Source organism: Periplaneta americana, chromosome 17, assembly GCF_040183065.1.
Source record: "Periplaneta americana isolate PAMFEO1 chromosome 17, P.americana_PAMFEO1_priV1, whole genome shotgun sequence".
In the NCBI taxonomy this organism is placed as follows: Eukaryota; Metazoa; Arthropoda; class Insecta; order Blattodea; family Blattidae; genus Periplaneta; species Periplaneta americana.
In genome coordinates, this window is record NC_091133.1 from 90,078,556 (window position 1) to 90,097,130 (window position 18,575).

The following is an 18,575-nucleotide window of genomic DNA, read 5'->3' on the forward strand; positions in this document are numbered from 1 at the left end:
TTGCCAGATTTGACAAAGCGTATTACATATAATTTGGAAACACACCTAAAAGATAAAATGATTTACATTTGAAACGGCCTTTACGGCGATTTCATACACTCTATGAGGTGATATATGGTATGATATCATATGATATATGATGTGATGTGATATAATATGATATGATATATATTTATTTATTTATTATTTTGCTAATAATTGTAACATAAAATATAATATATACAGAAAAACTTTAGCTCGCCCCTGAAAGAGTAGAACTCGTGATCAGGCGCGGATTCCTGAATTGAAATTAGTAATTATACAATACAATTTGTCTTATGTCTACTATGCAATTATAGTATATAAATTTAAATTTACAATTTTTCAATTTTTATTAAATCCATACATAACTTTTTAAATTTAATACTAGAACTATTAAAATTGACAAGATTAGGATATTTGAGTATAAATTTGTTATATATTCTTGGGCCTAAGTTACTACTACTATGATTAAATACTGTAACAGTGTTGCATTTTGGTTCAAACAATCTTAAAGAATTCATACCTTTTGTTTCATAACTATGAGAATACAATTCAAAATTATTTCGAATTTTATGTATGAATTTTATTAATACAATATAATAAATTTGTCTTACGTTAAGTACATTAAAGTCTAAAAACAAATTGATATGATATGATATGATATGATATGATATGATATGATATGATATGATATGATATGATGTGATGTGATGTGATGTGATATGATATGATATGATATGATATGATATGATATGATATGATATGATATGATATGATATGATATGATATGATATGATATGATATGATATGACATGATATGACATGATATGATATGATACGATACGATAGTGCTTTTATATAATACAGTATATGATATGATATTACACATGATATGATATGAATCTATGGACCGTAGAATCTATGGGCCCATGGTGTTCCAAGGCGAAGTTGTTAACTTCTGATATTGGCAAGTATTTATCAGCACTTAACGGTGACTCTCGCTCTATGGCTTTCCTCCGCCAAAGAATTAGCATTGTCATTCAACGAGGGAACGCTATAAGTGTTATGGGGATTTTTCCTGAATCTAGAGCATTTGAATAAATATATATATATATTTTTTTTCTTGTAGAGCTGTAGAGAGTTTTTTCGCATCCTATAGTTTTGTTGCAGATTTCTAGTTTGACCCTTTTTCAATTGTTTAATTTAAATTTCCTATTTACATTTTATTTTGTATAAGACAGTTTGCTATGTTTTTAGATAATATTGTTCTAAATGAAAGTATTAGGTAAAATTGTTAAGTAGGATCATATGCTTATTAATGATATTTCAATTTGGAATATATATATATATATATATATATATATATATATTTGATAACGTTCTTCAGGTTATATGATATGATATGTGATGTGATATATGACATATGATATGATATATGGAATGGCGTGGTGTGACGTGGTATAGTGTCTCGTGAAGTGATATGATATATGATATGGCATGACATATTATGTGACAAATTATACGAATATAGTATGATTTGATTTATGAGATGATACGATATATGTTATGACATAGTTGTTATAAAATAATATAGGGCCTATGTGTGGTATAATATACCAGTAAGTTGCAGTGATTAAAATCGGTGGATTAAACTAAAATTTTCCTAAAAATTACGACATCCATGAATTATAAAATATCTAACGCAGTTGATAGTTTTTATAGGTTTATCTTATGTGGAGATTTCATTTCATTTAGTGTACTTCCAAAGAGCAGGTTTTTCACTGCAAACCCAGCTTTCTCCAATCTTTACTATTTTCTGCCTTCCTCTTTGTTTCCTCATATGTGGAGATGTCTTCTCATTTTACGGAAGTAATTCTTGGTACTGTATAAAAGCATAAATCTGCGGATATGCTTGTGTGTATACCTTTTTTTATTTAGTTGCTTCCCGGTTTTAAAAAGAGATCGCTACAGGAAGCATTTCTTAAAGAACGCATTTATCATACGATATGTTTACATTTTAAATCGTTTCCAGTATTGCGTTGTGTTTCTATAAATTTTCCTCCACGTTAATTTGATAAGTGCTGAAGCATGAAGCCGGCGCAGCGTGCAGTTCATATTAATTCTTTATCTTATTTTAATTGAACTATCATGTTTGAAAATTCTTGGAATAAAAGCATTAAAATTTCTCTGCCTTTCCTCTCTTATCCCAGATGATGGCAACTGATTTACTAAACAAAATGATCAGAATAATTCCCACTTTTATTGCACCTAGTCGTAGCTCAGTTATCTAATAGTTTTGTATCAAAGGGATCGGAGTTCTATCCCCATCTAAATATAAGAGAATTATGGTGAAGAAATTTATGATAAATGATGAATTGATGGCTAAGTTACTACACATCCAGGGTTGTACCTTTGTCATGAGAAGACGTTTTTATTTGCAGATTTATTCATTCATAGTTTTCTGCCCAATGGCGGATCTTTCACGGCAAACTCAGTATTCTCCAATATTTCTTATTTTCTACCTTCCTCTCGGTCTTCGCATACGATCCATGTACCGGTACCTTAATGTCGTCTATCATCTGACATATTCGAAATTTTCTCCCGTTCATCACTACTTCCAGTGCATCCTTCAGTACGCAGATTCTTCTTAGCCAGTGGCCCAGCTAATTTCTTTTTTCTCTTCTGAAGAGTTTTAGCATTATCCTTTCTCGATCCATTTTAGCACAACTTCATTTATTATTCTGTCTGTCCATTTCACACACTCCAGTCTTCTCCACATCCACATTTTCATTGATTGTAGTCATTTCTTTTCAATTCTTCGTTGTCCTTGTTTGTGCTACAAACAATGTCACAACCCATACATTGTTATGGGACCAATTTGTCCCAGAACTATTTCATTATTTCTTCACTAGCTAGGCTCTCTACGAGTACTGATACTATGTTCATATCCATAGCAACTCCCAAAATGATTATTCAAAATGTCAATATTTCTTCATAAAGAAATAATGACAAAACATGTATGTATACGTACATATCACCCCAATAAACATACTTTGTAGCATTAGATATTTTTAGGTTAATATACTGGAGTTAATGCAAACAAATCTACAGTACCACAGTTGTAAGTTATTCACTTTTTTTGTATCTAAGTTGCATGTTTAAAAAATTATTTTAATGACACCCGAGGATATTCTGCCACTTTCCTGATATCAGTAAACATAAAAATTGTCATTTCATCACCTGGGAGTGAAGCTACTATATACGATGTTCAATATTTATGGCTACAGAATTTTTTTTTAACATAAACTTGCTTATATATAAAAATAAACTTTGGTTAGCATAGTACAAATCAATAATTCTTAGATCACGAACTGTTGTGTTGTGATATGACGTCACTGGTATGTTTCGTTTCCGAATTACGTACCTAGTACTTTAAAATTGTTATCAAATTTGATTTCTATTTTCATAACGAAAGTTATCGTTTATTAATTTCAGGAGTTATTGTTTGGGGATTATATTACATTTCTTATTAAAGTAGCCAACAGTCTACATAAAATAAAACTAAATTAAAGAAATGATACTCCTGAAATCGCATTCATTTGGTTGCTATCTTTTTCGCCTTTTCAGCATCATCAGACAACAAATTATTACGACATCGAATTTGAGTGGTCTTAGATTGTTACATAAATACAACATATGATTAATCTACCTATTTCAACAGAAATTCAATATGCTAATATTAAATTTATAATACTAAATACAAATATTTACATACAGAAAACTTGCTAAAATAAACTTGATGTTTATTTTCCATTATTTTGAATGTTAGTATAGAAGTTTACAGTATGAATGTTTTCTGTATCTTTCTTATTCACGGATAGCGTTTAACCCTAGATCATTATTATACCCAGATAGGTCGGCCTTATAGGCTTTGAGGAGTGGTCCGCGATGTGCTCTTGTTTACAAAACTGAACATTACCGAGAGGTGGAACACCTCCTTTAACAGGTAAGAGTGTACAGTAAATCATAACATGTAATGTGCTGAATTTTGTCAGGTTTACTACGCTGCCATCTAGTTATTACATAAGGAGTCACGTCATAATTCCCATTTGAATTGCATTAGCGACTCTACTGCCATCTCGTGTTCGTTTACGATAGACGGGTGGCGATCCTGGCAGTTCCTCTTCAAAATGCTGCCGATTTTAACATAGCGATGAGTTATCTTAGGATTTAACACAGGAATAGTCTGGAACATCGGGAACCTGGCTTCACTTACCTTCCGAAGGACATCGCGAGCTTGATGACACCACTGCTTTCAGATCGATTGTCTTTTATTGTGGACTGTCTATTTCATTAGTATGATAATCTTCAATTAAAATGCCAACACGTTTGGATATCTGGCCGTCAAAGGATGTACAACTAATGCTATTGTGCTGGGGAAGTCTGATAATTCAACGTAATCTGGATGCAAGCTGAAGTGACGTACAAGTGCTAATTTTCGGGTCTGTGACAGGAGATTGAAGTCCTGAAACGAAAAATGTCAGGGTCTGCCCTCGGCATGCCGACTCCGTCCACTTCATCACAGTCAGGCTGAGGTCTCCACCAACCCTATTTCTACGTAATCACCACATCTCTGTTTTGACGTTCCCGTCAGCCGCGTATCAACATACTTCCTTACTGCATCTCCGCGAACAGCACTTGTTTTTCAAACATGTCCACTCCACTCCGTCATCGTAATAGAAACCGCCCACTTACGAGAGGTTATTAAAATTCCAAAAGATTCGTGATATGAACATTCCACAGAAAATTAAATAAGCAGTACGGATCTAAAGTCAGGTACTGGTTTCCAGATTATGATGGATTGTGAAGCCATATTTCATAGCTTTCATATCAGGTCGCAGAGCTTACAGCTACAAGGGCAAGTTTCTATTCTCAGAAACTTACAAGTAAACATTCTGATGGGGGCAGATTAAAAAAAGTTTTTTTTTTATTCCATCATGTTAACTTTGGCCACTCGACCTCAATTACGAGGCCGTCCAGGAAGTGATTTTCTCTGGGGCTGTTTACAGAATAAAAACACAATTGCCTGGAAAGATTTATTGAAACTTACTTACTTACTTATTTACTTACTTACTTACTTACTTACTGGCTTTTAAGGAACCCGGAGGTTCATTGCCGCTCTCACATAAGCCTCCATTGGTTCCTATCCTGAGCAAGATTAATCCATTCTCTATCATCATATCCCACCTCTCTCAAATCCATTTCAATATTATCTTCCCATCTACGTCTCGGCCTCCCCAAGGGTCTTTTTCCCTCCGGCCTCCCAACTAACACTCTGTATGCATTTCTGGATTCGCCCATACGTGCTACATGCCCTGCCCATCTCGAACGTCTGGATTTAATGTTCCTAATTGTCAGGTGAAGAATACAATGCATGCAGTTCTGTGTTGTGTAACTTTCTCCATTCTCCTGTAACTTCATCCCTCTTAGCCCCAAATATTTTTCTAAGCACCTTATTCTCAAACACCCTTAACCTATGTTCCTTTCTCAAAGTGAGAGTCCAAGTTTCACAACCATACAGAACAACCGGTAATATAACTGTTTTATTAATTCTCTCAGATTTTTTGACAGCAGACTGGATGATAAAAGCTTATTGAAACATATAAAACAATTGTTGCGCTACTTGTCAACATATGCCACACTGGAATTGGGACATTTTTCATACAATGGGATCAATTTTTGTACCCTTGCATCGTAGATGTCAGCCGCCTGGTATCGAAACCATTGTGTGACAGCCGTCTGCACCTCTCTGTCGATCCCATGATATGACAAATATCTCAATTCCGGTGGAGAATATGTTGAAAAACAATTGCTGTGTCTGTTTAAATAAATTTTTCTAATGAAATTGTGTTTTCTTTTTGTTAACGGCCTCTGGCGAGTTAATTTTGTTACTGCCCTCGTAATTGCGGTCGAGTGGCCAACATTTATATAAACACTTCTTTTGACATTATTAACATGGTGAAAAAAGTAACTTTTTTATCTGTCCCCATGAGAATGTTTGCTTGTTAGTGATAGTATTTGAGGGCTTTAGTTTTCATATGGATTTTTATATTTATTTAAAACAAATTTCTTATTACGTCTCACGATATTGTTGCCTAAATTCTTTCTAACATATGAGAGACCAAACTGATTTATATTTTTTCTTTTCTTTTGTTATTGCTCAAATTATTATACAGAGTGATTTACATAGATCTAACACATTTCTTTCTTTATTTATTTCAAAACGAATGATTCTAGCCACAATTTGTTATACCTCAAATGTAGAATATCTTTGGAAGATCACTAACCTCTATAGTAAATGTTGAAAATTCTTTATTTATTTGGCTGGAAATTCACTTAATTACCAGTTTTTAAAGTCAAATTAAGCAGGAGTTTGCACGAGATGCGCAATTATTTATTCTTTATTCGTTATTGTTGGCAGCTGTTTTCGACATTTTGTTTTAGTCACTGAAAATACAGTACACATTAAATCAACGCTTCTTCCTTGTGAAGCAATACTGGATTACGAATTCAATTACAGCTACTCAAAGGGCATACCAGAGAGAATTTGGTGTTCGTAATCCCCCCCACAAAGAAGCACAGTAAACAAAGTAAACAAATAGGAAACAACTGGATCTCTGGTTAGTCAAAAGGCAAACAACGTTCATCTAGGCTACCCACGGTTGTTGTGGATGTCCGGTCACGATTGGAGCGGTCACCTCGTAAGTCATTAAGGATAGAGGAGATTTTCAACATTTGCTATAGAGGTTAGTTATTCTCCCAAAGATAATCTACATTGGAGCTATAACAAATTCTGGCCAGCATTATTCATTTTGAAATAAAAAAAGAAAGAATGAAAGAAAGAAAGAAATATGTTAGTTTCATATAAATCACTCTGATATATTTGTTGTAAATGTATTACAGCCGTTCCAGTTGTCACAGATGTTACATTTTTACTATTTTCAAACTCTATATATTGAAAATATAATAACTTTTGTCAACTCTTATTATTAGAATCAACTTAAAGATCAGTATAATTTTAAAGAAAAAAAGTTGTTGAATGAAATGTATTATTATTCCAAAAAATGAAGGAAAGGTTCCGTCACGGTTGTTACAAGATTTGTGAATTCCCTTCACACCTTATTAACAAAAAGTGTAAAACTCAGATCTCTGCCTCAAGCAAAAATATATTCATTTTCATGGAGTCCATGATCTATGCGGATGACGTGAATATGTTAGGAGAAAATCCACAAACTATTACGGAAAACACGGGAATTTTACTTAAAGCAAGTAAAGAGATAGGTTTGGAAGTAAATCTCGAAAAGGCAAAGTAAATGACTTTGTTTCGTGACCAGAACATTGTACGAAATGGAAATATAAAAATTGTAAATTTATCGTTTGGAAAGGTGGAATAGTTCAAATATTTTGGAGCAACAGTAACAAATATAAATGACACTCGAGAGGAAATTGAACGCAAAATAAATATGGGAAATGCCTGTTATTATTCGGTTGACAAGCTTTTGTCATCCAGACTACTCTCAAAAAAACTGAAAGTTAGAATTTATACTAGTAAAACAGTTATTTTACCGGTTGTTCTGTATGGTTGTGAAACTTGGACTATCACTTTGAGAGAGGAACTAAGATTAAGGGTGTTTGAGAATAAGATTTTTAGGAAAATATTTGAGGCTAAGAGGGATGAAGTTACAGAAGAATGGAGAAAGTTACACAACGCAGAACTACGCATTGTATTCTTCACCTGACATAATTAGGAACATTAAATCGAGACGTTTGAGATTGGCAGGGTATGTAGCACGTATGGGTGAATCCAGAACTGCATATAGAGTGTTAGTTTGGAGGTCGGAGGAAAAAAATGTTTGGGGAGATCGAGACATAGATGGGAGGCTAGCATCAGGGAATGTCGAAATAAAATTCAATTCAAGCGCAAACTTACTAGGCACTTGGTCAGTAATTGAGACTCGTTCAGACATGGTTTCTTGTAAATAGTTCTTTTAATCTACCACAAAATATCTCAATATCCGGTAATTTCATCACTATAGAATTTTGTTATTGTAGGTTTAATTTGTAATTTAGTAAATACAAAAATATTCTTTGTTCTTAACTTCTATGATAAAATGTCTAGCTTTCATTAATCAGGTATTCTTGTCGTACTTTAATTTTTATTGTAATTGTAATTGTAAATTTAATATTAATTGTAACCTTATTGTTCATGTTATAGTTGTAATCCCCTGGTAGAGGGGCAGAGAAGGCCTGACGGCCTTATCTCTACCAGGTTAAATAAATAAATCTAATCTAATCTAATCTAATAAAATGAATATGAGGGAGGTGGGATATGATGGTAGATACTGGATTATTCTCGATCAGGATAGGGACCGATGGCAGGCTTATGTGAGGGCGGAAATGAAGCTTCGGTTTCCTTGGAAGCCTTTTGTAAGTGACCATATGAAAACTATGATGATGATGATAATAATAATAATAATAATAATAATAGTAGTAGTAATAATAATAATAATAATAATAATAATAATAATAGTAATAATAAATTCTTCTCCATGTGGTAATGCAGAATTCCTGCACTGAAATATCATACGTACTTCGGTACATCATAGTACTTAATATAATAATAATAATAATAATAATAATAATAATAATAATAATTATTATTATTATTATTATTATATCTTCACGAATTAATAGCAGTAGTCTATTCTGATCTACTTATATTTTTCATGGTCGTCCAATGGATTTTATTCCGTCGTATTCTATTGCTGATTTTAGTAACAGCGCTTTTAAAATTCTTGTTACACTCTCTTTACATATCTTGACTGTTTCTGTCGCAATCTATATTTTGGATGTGTAATTCGTTCGTTATTTCATTACTGTACTTGTAGTCTAGCTCTGCATAGACTATCAAAGCTCTTAGAATCCGCTGGAGTGCGTCTTTGGCGGGGAAGGAAAGGAAAGTCTCAAAGGAGGGTGTATCTCCCAGGAGTTTTACAAATTAACCTCAGGTTTGCCTAGTTACTTCTAGATAACATGAATTCAGGATGAAAATTGGCTTCTGACACAGGAAACAATAACAAATAAAATTACTGTATATAAAGGAATCCAATTATGATTGCACTTACCTTATGACAAAAACATAAACCCAACTCCAAGAAGAGCTAACCTAGAAAAACATGCAATGTGTGTATCAAAAAGTGGCAGGAAGGAAAGTAGTGATATCAACTGAGTGCAAAGCAGTAGAGAGAATAAAAGAATAGATGATGGGCATTCATCGAATAGCATGGGGAAATATTAAAAAATAGTTGTAAGTATTCCAAAGGCTCCTTATTTCATTTTGCTGCAAATTCTTAAAATATTGTTTTCAGAGTAGCCTACGTTGGTGTTTTGCAGCAATGCAGGACCTTTAGAAAGACTTGGGTCAAACTTAATGAGCGTATAGGCCTACATAGTCATGAATAGAACTTTAGAATAGTAACCTATATCCGTTGAAGCCAAACTGTAGCTGTATAATTGTTTGAAGTTTTTACATTGGAACATGATAATCGGCTGTATAAATTTCATCCGTCTGCCATATTTGACATAATGCATCAGAATTTTGTACACTGATGTAATATGTAAGTTACATAGAATGTGTATGCCGTTAAACTCGGAACATTTCTGATTTTTTTTTAAATTTAAAAGTCATATTGAGGTGACTAATAACTTATAGAACACCAATATTTGTAACCTTCATCTGAACACGGCATCAAGTCCACACCTGTGGAGTAACGGTCAGCGCGTCTGGCTGCGAAACCAGGTGGCCCGGGTTCGAATCCCGGTAGAGGCAAGTTACCTGGTTGAGGTTTTTTCCGGGGTTTTCCCTCAACCCAATACGAGCAAATGCTGGGTAACTTTCGGTGCTGGACCCCGGACTCATTTCACCGGCATTATCACCTTCATATCATTCAGACGCTAAATAACCTAGATGTTGATACAGCGTCGTAAAATAACCTAATAAAATAAAAATAAACACGGCATCATTAATGGCTTTTGAAATTTTAATTATTAACACACACATATTTTATATTTGAAACTTATTTCATAAAATCAAGAGATGCAAATAATGTGTTTATCACTTTGAACGACTTTTAGCTTGAAATTTTATAAAATGTTTTATTATACAGAAATGATTTGAAAACAAATTTTTTGTCATGTTAGTTTTAAGGGGAGGTGGTACACCAAGGCAGGACAAAATATAATGTGTATGTGTCCTGATCCATTTACAAAAATGTCAATCAGTACAGAAACCATCAATATATTAGTGTACCAAATTTCATCGCCTTAGGATTGGTAGTTTTAGAGAAAATCAAGAATAAAGATAGCAAATTTAACATTGCGGAGATAGGGAGTATCACCTCCCCTTAAACAACTTTATTAATAATCTGTGTATATTTATATATTTTTGTATTTCAATGTTCCATTGGTCTATTTTGTATCTCCATCTGATGATGATTTTTTAAAAATCGAAAATATTTGTGGATATATAATGATGTGAAACTGAAAAACAGAAAATTGTTTTCTGTATTAATCGATAAGTTGTTGACTGAAATTAAAAACGATTCTTTATTATATTTCTGATTTGGTTTTGTAAGATTGCAAATTAATCAGTTTAAGTTAACTGTAGTTTTTCCCACCATTTTCGATACACCCTGTATATTGAACAACCTGAAATACGGAGCCATGCACTTAATATTCGATATTTAGACATATGTTTAGCAATGTTTTTAATACAAAAAATTGTAGATTTAAGTCTTGTGAGAAACAGCAGCAGTACGACCAACATAGCAATACCGGTACCCATAATGCAATGAGTAGCTGTACTCGATCCGCAATGGCGTTTAGTATGGCAGATGACACATGAGTAGTGGTAATTGTGAATATTTTCGTCTTTTTTTTACACAATCTTAACAATTCCCGTAATAGCCTATTACACAAAAAATGGAATGTTTTGCATTACCCCCATTGCCATAACTTTAACGTACGTGTCCACCATTTTGTTATTGTACAGTACAAGTAACTGCCTCTCTTCAATGCTGTATACAGCAGTTCTGAGTTCTTGTTCTGAAATATCTGCAACAGTATATTATGCGATGGAGTCCTTCAACTCATCAATTGTCACTGGTTTACTCAAGAACACACTTTCCGTCAGATAGCTTCGCAACCTAGACTTTGTTAGGTTATTATCTGGAGATCTTGCAGGCCAAGTTACAAGAAAGTGCCTACTGATAATACTACCACCAAAAATTTTATCTACAAATTATTTTCACGGGGTCAAGATGCCAGCAGGTGCACCATTCTGCATGGATATGATATTTTCAGTGTTTCGATTTCTTAAAACAGGAATGCTATAATTTTGAAGCACATTAATATTTTTTTTCTTTTCCAAAGCCACCAGGTTTTCATTCGATATATCTGGTCTCTCCTGGCAATGGCTTATGTGTAACCCACTTCTGAGATTGATTCGCCTGGAAGACGGAATTACGCATATTGATATAACGTTCACCATTCCATGTCCATGTCACTCCATGTCCAACTTTCTGATGGGAAACTGCGTCCACATTCGTAATAAAATTGAGTAAACCAGATACAAATTTTCGCAGGTGAAAACATTCCTTTCCAGAAATATTTATTTATTTATTTGTTTATTTATTTATTTATTTATTTTATTTTTAGTAAGTTTGAAATGAATACAAGTTAATACAATGTAAGGTAAACTGGCCCACTCCTAAATGAGTAAGACTCGTGCTCAGGATGGGATTCCAATACATACAAAAATAAAATTAAAATCGAGACTGAATACAGATTAAATGTGTTTAATATGTTCAAAATCAAACTATAAATCCAATACAATTTTTTTTATTAATTTGGACAGGATTCGTGGTTAAAATTATACTAGATAAAAATGTATTTAACAATCTGGGACCTTGACTCACGCTATTATAAAAAGCTGCGTTGGTTTTACATTTAGGTTCAGATAAACGCAGAGAATTCATATTTTAGTTCTATATTTATGTATATACCTCTCATAGATATTCAGGTTTTTGTGAAAATATTTTAGTAAAATAAAATAATAAATTTGTTTAATGTCGAAAACTTTGAAATGTTTAAACAACAATTCAGTTATTATATATTCATAAAACACATTTTTACTTACATTAATTCGTTAAAGATATTATGTAATTACAACAAAACACAAACGGAAACAAACTCGTTGTCATGGTAATGTAAAACATTTCGTTTCTTGTGTAATAAACTAAACGACATTTCATGTAACTTGAGAGGATGCGAAAGCATTTCTTTCCCCTTCTACTTGCCCTGAATTCGTCAGTAACAGAGCAGTAGCTATTATCTCTTATACCTGCACCCCCCAAGTTGTACACACGAGAAAATAAAATATTAAATAAGGTACATAAAGTGAATATAAAATACAGTGACACAGATGATTGACAATTACATGACTGAGTATATTTTAGTGTCGTTCTTGCAATATTTTCAACTAATAAATAATAATTATAGTAAGGAATGTTAGTTTGTATTATGAAGTCAGGGGGAAGTGACACAGTGCAGAATGTCCCGTTGTGTATGCTGTAGAGTAGCAACTAGCGGTGAAGAAAACATTTATCTTCTGCTGTCAGTAGCTTTTTAATGTGCCAGTTAATATAAACTACAATAAAATGAAATATAAACGCTTAGTATAGAGTTTCCAAATATAGATTATCAGTAAACATTTTTAATAATATAATTTTTCATTATGTTAAAAGTCAATTAGTCGAACGTTAGTAGGATGGATAATAGCATCTTCCCCTTCACTGATGGTTGAGAGTGTGAGTAGATGGGAAGACCTATCAACCAAACTGAAATGGGGATTAGTGCTAGAATTTTTAACATTGTGTAGAAAATAATTATGAGCAAACAAATTTACCCCTATCTTTTGAGAAACTACGTGTTTAGCCGGAAATATCGAAAGACAACTGTTTTATTATTTTGTAAATCAGTCCGAGGACTAAGAACTTCACATACCTGAAAGTATTTAAATATGTGCCACAAAAGAACAGGCCTTCGAATCCCTTAGGATCCTACGAGTTTCTCTCTTGGATAGATAGGCTGCGAGATAAGAATTTCGAATTTAACGGAAGACCCAGGTCGCGAGGGTTGTGAGGGGCAGATCGTGTCTGATCCAACGCGTGCGATCCATTAGTCTGGAAAACTTTCGTTTGGAGGCGGACGCGAACGGGACTCAGTTGCAGAAAAATGACAGATGGTTGCACATCTTCCAGCTGAGGAGAGACAGACTGATCTATAGTACGATAGATGCGGGGTTGGAGAACTCTCTTCTAAGAAAAGAACAAAACCCAACCTTTACATGTCAATCTGCAGTTTCTTCTTTCAAAGCGTGGAAAGTTTACTTCACTTTAAATTTGGGAAGACATTTTGTTACACAATGATATATTTTAATACATTTTTCTACAAATCACAATACAGTTAAGTAGAATTATGATGTGTTAACCGAGAGAAGCTTTAATATCATATAAATTAGTTTTTATTTTTCAGCCAATCACTTATGTTATGATGGCAGAAATGGATTCTGTTACATCAAGATACAATGTTAATATACGTCACGAATATTTTCGACTTATTTTCAAGTCATCTTCAGGTGATAGTTGTCTAACAAACAAACATTTGAACTAGGTAAAAATATTATTTAAACACATTTATAATATACTAGTAAATAGTCTGACCGTACATACTTTACATAAAATGGTTAAATGACGTACATGGTCTTAAAACTAAAATGACATACAGATAGAAAGCCTTCCAATGAACATAATTATAATACAATATATTGAGACATGCAGTGTGCCTGAATTATGAAATTAAAACATTTAAAATTATTATATATATATATATATATATATATATAAAACTGAAGACTAGGCTTGTTCGTTATGACGTTCAGTGTATTGGAAGACTGTATGAAGTGGTGTGAAAGATGTACAGTAGAGAAGGCCACATCATCTGAAAACCTCGTGACGTATATTAACATTGTATCTTGATGTAACAGAATCCATTTCTGCCATCATAACATGATAAGTGATTGACTGAAAAATAAAAACTAATTTATATGATATTATTTCACAAACTTATTTGAACTCAACATGACTTTCAAAATTAATTGAGAGAAGCTTTGTCACATAGTACGGTAAATACAGATGACGAATTTTATTTTATTTATTTATTTATTTAATCTCAAAGGATTAAGGCCATAAGGCCTTTTCTTCCAACCTACCAGATAGCACATATGTATATACAAAAGAGAAATACATTGATGAAAATAATACAAATTAAATTAAAGCGCTATAGAGGGTCAACAGGGCCAAAAGAACACTATAGAGCTGTCATCGAGCTAAAGAAAGAAAAATAGGGATAGCAATGATGATAGTGGTAACTTGTAATAATAACAATAATAATAATAATACTACTACTAATAATAATAATAATAATAATAATAATAATAATAATAATAATAATAATAAATACATTACATATTAATTGTCAATTTTACAACAGCATAGTTACAACGACTAAGATTTATTTCAAATCATCCGTCCTCAAGTGAGGTTGACCACTGGGATCCGGAATTAACAAACATAAAAGATAAAGGGAAATGAAACGAGCAAAATAATGATTCAATTTGTACATTAAAACAAAAATTTACGTGTTAACATATAGATGATACTTTAAAAAATTCAACATAATACTTTGGTAAGGCGGGAAGATTAATTTATTTTAAGACTTAAATGTGCAATGCAATAACGAAGAGATGTTAATTTTGAAGTAATAGACTCTCAAAATTATTAAAAAACGATGTAATTCGAAACGTTTTATTCCACATCACATAAATTGAATGGAGCAAATGCACAATGAAGTGAAATATGCCCCAAAACAAACTATTGAAGTTATCGATAAGGTACTAAGCATGATTGCATAGCAACCAAGTATTTTTTGTTACCAGAATATGAAGTTTCGTTTCTTACGCAACATTTTGAGAAAACTACAGCACGTATCACGATGGGAAGTCGAGCTGGTTGGCGTAGTTGATATAGCGCTGGCCTTCTATGCCCGAGGTTGCGGGTTCAATACCGGGCCAGGTCGATGGCATTTAAGTGTGCTTAAATGCGACAGGCTCATGTCAGTAGATTTACTGGCATGTAAAAGAACTCCTGTGGGACAAAAATTCCGGCAGACCGGCGACGCAGATATAACCTCGGCAGTTGCGAGCCTCGTTAAATAAAACATAACATTTAACGATGGGAAATGTCGCATTCGATTCGTTAACTCAAGAAATTTGCAAAAACACTAAAAACGTGACACGTTTATCTATACAATTTATAATTTAACAAATATAAATAAGAAATTCGTATGAATAAGGTTTATATTTCGTTCGTAAGGCTTCAGTTTTCTGCTTTTATGCATACCAAGAAGGCTTGGTTTTCGTTCGTTCAATACCATTTTATGTTATGCAGGATTTTAAATATCGTAGTTATTGCAGTTGAATAGCATTGTTGATTAAAATTTCAATAAGGGAGAAATTTTAATATATCTTTAAGAGTTAAGAGAAGGAAGTTTTAGTATAAATCATTGTGTTAACGTAAAGATGTTATTTATGTTAATTTTATTTGTGTGTGGCCTTCAGTTGTGCTTACGGATTTAAGAAGAAGTATTGTAGCTGGTGAAACACTGCCACATAGTATTTTGTTGAGCTAGCATCAGTGTTGGTCTATGAAATATATTTAGTTGGCCAAGGCATTGCTCGAATTTCAAGTTCCAGGGAAACTGATAAGATTAATAATGGCAACAATGGAGAGTAACAAATGTAGAGTCAAAGTAAATGCAGAATTGTCGGAAGCATTTGAAATGGAGTTGTTCATCTCGCCTCTCCGAGTAGCGCATCTCGCCATTCACTCGCCGTGCATCTCGCATCTCGCCTCAGCAGAACATAGTGAAGCAATTCACCTCTCCATGATTCTCGCCGATACGCGGACAATGAGTACAGATGTGAGATTCTCCATGAACACAACGTGGTAAATACTAATAAATTTATTGGTCGTACATATTAGTACTTAAAAAATGTTTACAAATTCTGACAGTGTTAGCGATTTATCTACGAGTACTGCAATGAAGTGGTGGTTACTTTCCAACAGAAGAAGAAAATACAGCGTGCATCCAATCAATAAGGAACGCACTAAACTTGGTGAATTCTATCAATTATATCAGCAGCTTAAGGCATTTCCAGATAGATTTTACGAATATTCAAGAATGTCTCAGTCAACGTTCAATTAAATCTTGATGCTAATAGAACCTAAAATCCAAAAAGTGTGCACTAACATACATAAACAACCAATCAGTGCTGAAGAGAGGTCGGTAGTGACTCTCAGGTAATTAATAATTATACAGTATATAATAATGTACTATTATCAAAATTTATTACTTATTGTTAGCAAAAATCTTTCACTGTCAATCACAATAAGAAACACATATTCTTTCAAAATATTGTACAAAAGTTTGACGTCGGTATAAACACTTTTTGTTCTGAAAACGAAATGAGTAATAATAATAATAATAATAATAATAATAATAATAATAATAATAATAATAATAGTAATAATAATAATAATAGCTTTAAAAATGAACATACTGTAATATAATAAGCAATTAAGGACTGCAAGATTAAAAAAAATAAGAAAAGAAACTGCCCAACAAATTAACAGAAAATGAACTAATTACTGCCACTGAAAGTCTTTATTTATCTCATTTACATTAATACTTGTCAAGTTTTGGTACGACTTATTTCCTTATTAATTCCTCCTTATCCATGGCTGTAAATCTACACGGCAATATTTGTTATTAATAAATAACAATGTACACGGCCAGCAGTATCACAACTATGCATTTACATTGAGAGGACGGATGGAGAGAATCATGACGTTCCGTTGCGACAACCGACCAATCAGAACGCTAGTTTCAGGCAGCTGCATCTTGAAAATCAAACCAGTTTGATTCCCGCTGAACGGCGAGATGTGCGGCGATATGCGTGGCGAGATGAACTACTCCAGCATGTTTGTACCCATTATATATCGTTGGTTTGTTTCCTAATCGCCACACGGCGAGAAACGCGGCGATAGGCGTGGCGAGATGAACAACTCCAACATGTTTTTACCCTAAGGGATTAAGGCAAGGAGATCCTTTAGCTTGCCTGTTGTTTAACGTCGCCCTAGAGAAGGTAATAAGGGCAGCTGGAGTACAAACAACTAACGCTATTTTCTATAGAACATCCCAGACCTTGGCATTTGCTGATGACGTAGTTATCATTAGTAGAAACATCAAAAGTCTGAGTAATGAATTTGAGAGACTGAATGAAAAGGCTGGACACATGGGATTAGCTATCAATCAAGAGAAAACAAAATATATGTTTAGAATATCAATACCAAATGAGCTTAAGGTACAGGAATTTACCTTTGAGAAGGTCAAGTCTTTTAAATATTTGGGATCAGTAATAACAGAAAACAATACCATGGATAGTGAAATAGGAGCTAGATTAATAGCAGCCAACAAGAGCTATTTTGGATTAGCAAATATATTAAAAGCAAAGAATGTTCCTTGTACGATTAAAACTAAAATTTATAAAACATGATAAGACCGGTGTTGATTTATGGAGCGGAGACTTGGACCCTGACAAAAAGAGAGGAAAATTCTCTGGAAACTTTCGAAAGAATGATCTTAAGAAGAATATATGGAGCGATTAATAAGGGAGGAATATGGAGAAGAAGGTTTAACCGGGAATTATATGAAGAACCAGATATAGTGGCGATTATAAAAGCAGAAAGGATAAGATGGCTTGGTCATCTCATGAGAATGAGCGAAGACGAAATAGCCAAAAAGCTGCTTTTTAATGAAACTGGAGGGATAAGGAAAAAGGGAAGGTCTAAGCTCAGATGGTTTGATGGCGTGACAGATGGCTTGGTGGCACTGGGAGTGAGAAATTGGAGGAGGAAGGCACAGGAAAGACAAACATGGAAAAAAATTGTTGAGGACGCCAAGGCCCATGTGTGGCAGTAGTGCGGAGATGATGATGATGATGATGATGATGATGATGATTCAAGCTAGAAGTGGCCTTGCATCTTCAACTATTCAATCTGTAACAAATAGCTTAATGTCAAAGATTAAACATTATTATTATTATTATTATTATTATTATTATTATGATTATTATTATTATTATTATTATTATTATTATTATTATTATTATTATTATTATTATTATAAGGACAGAGAAACAAGATCTCTTAATACATTCATGAAATTAAACCTAGTTTCTAGTGATCAAAACATATAATGACTACAACAATGATTGAGAATATCGGGCTACATTTGTAAATATTTTATTATATAAC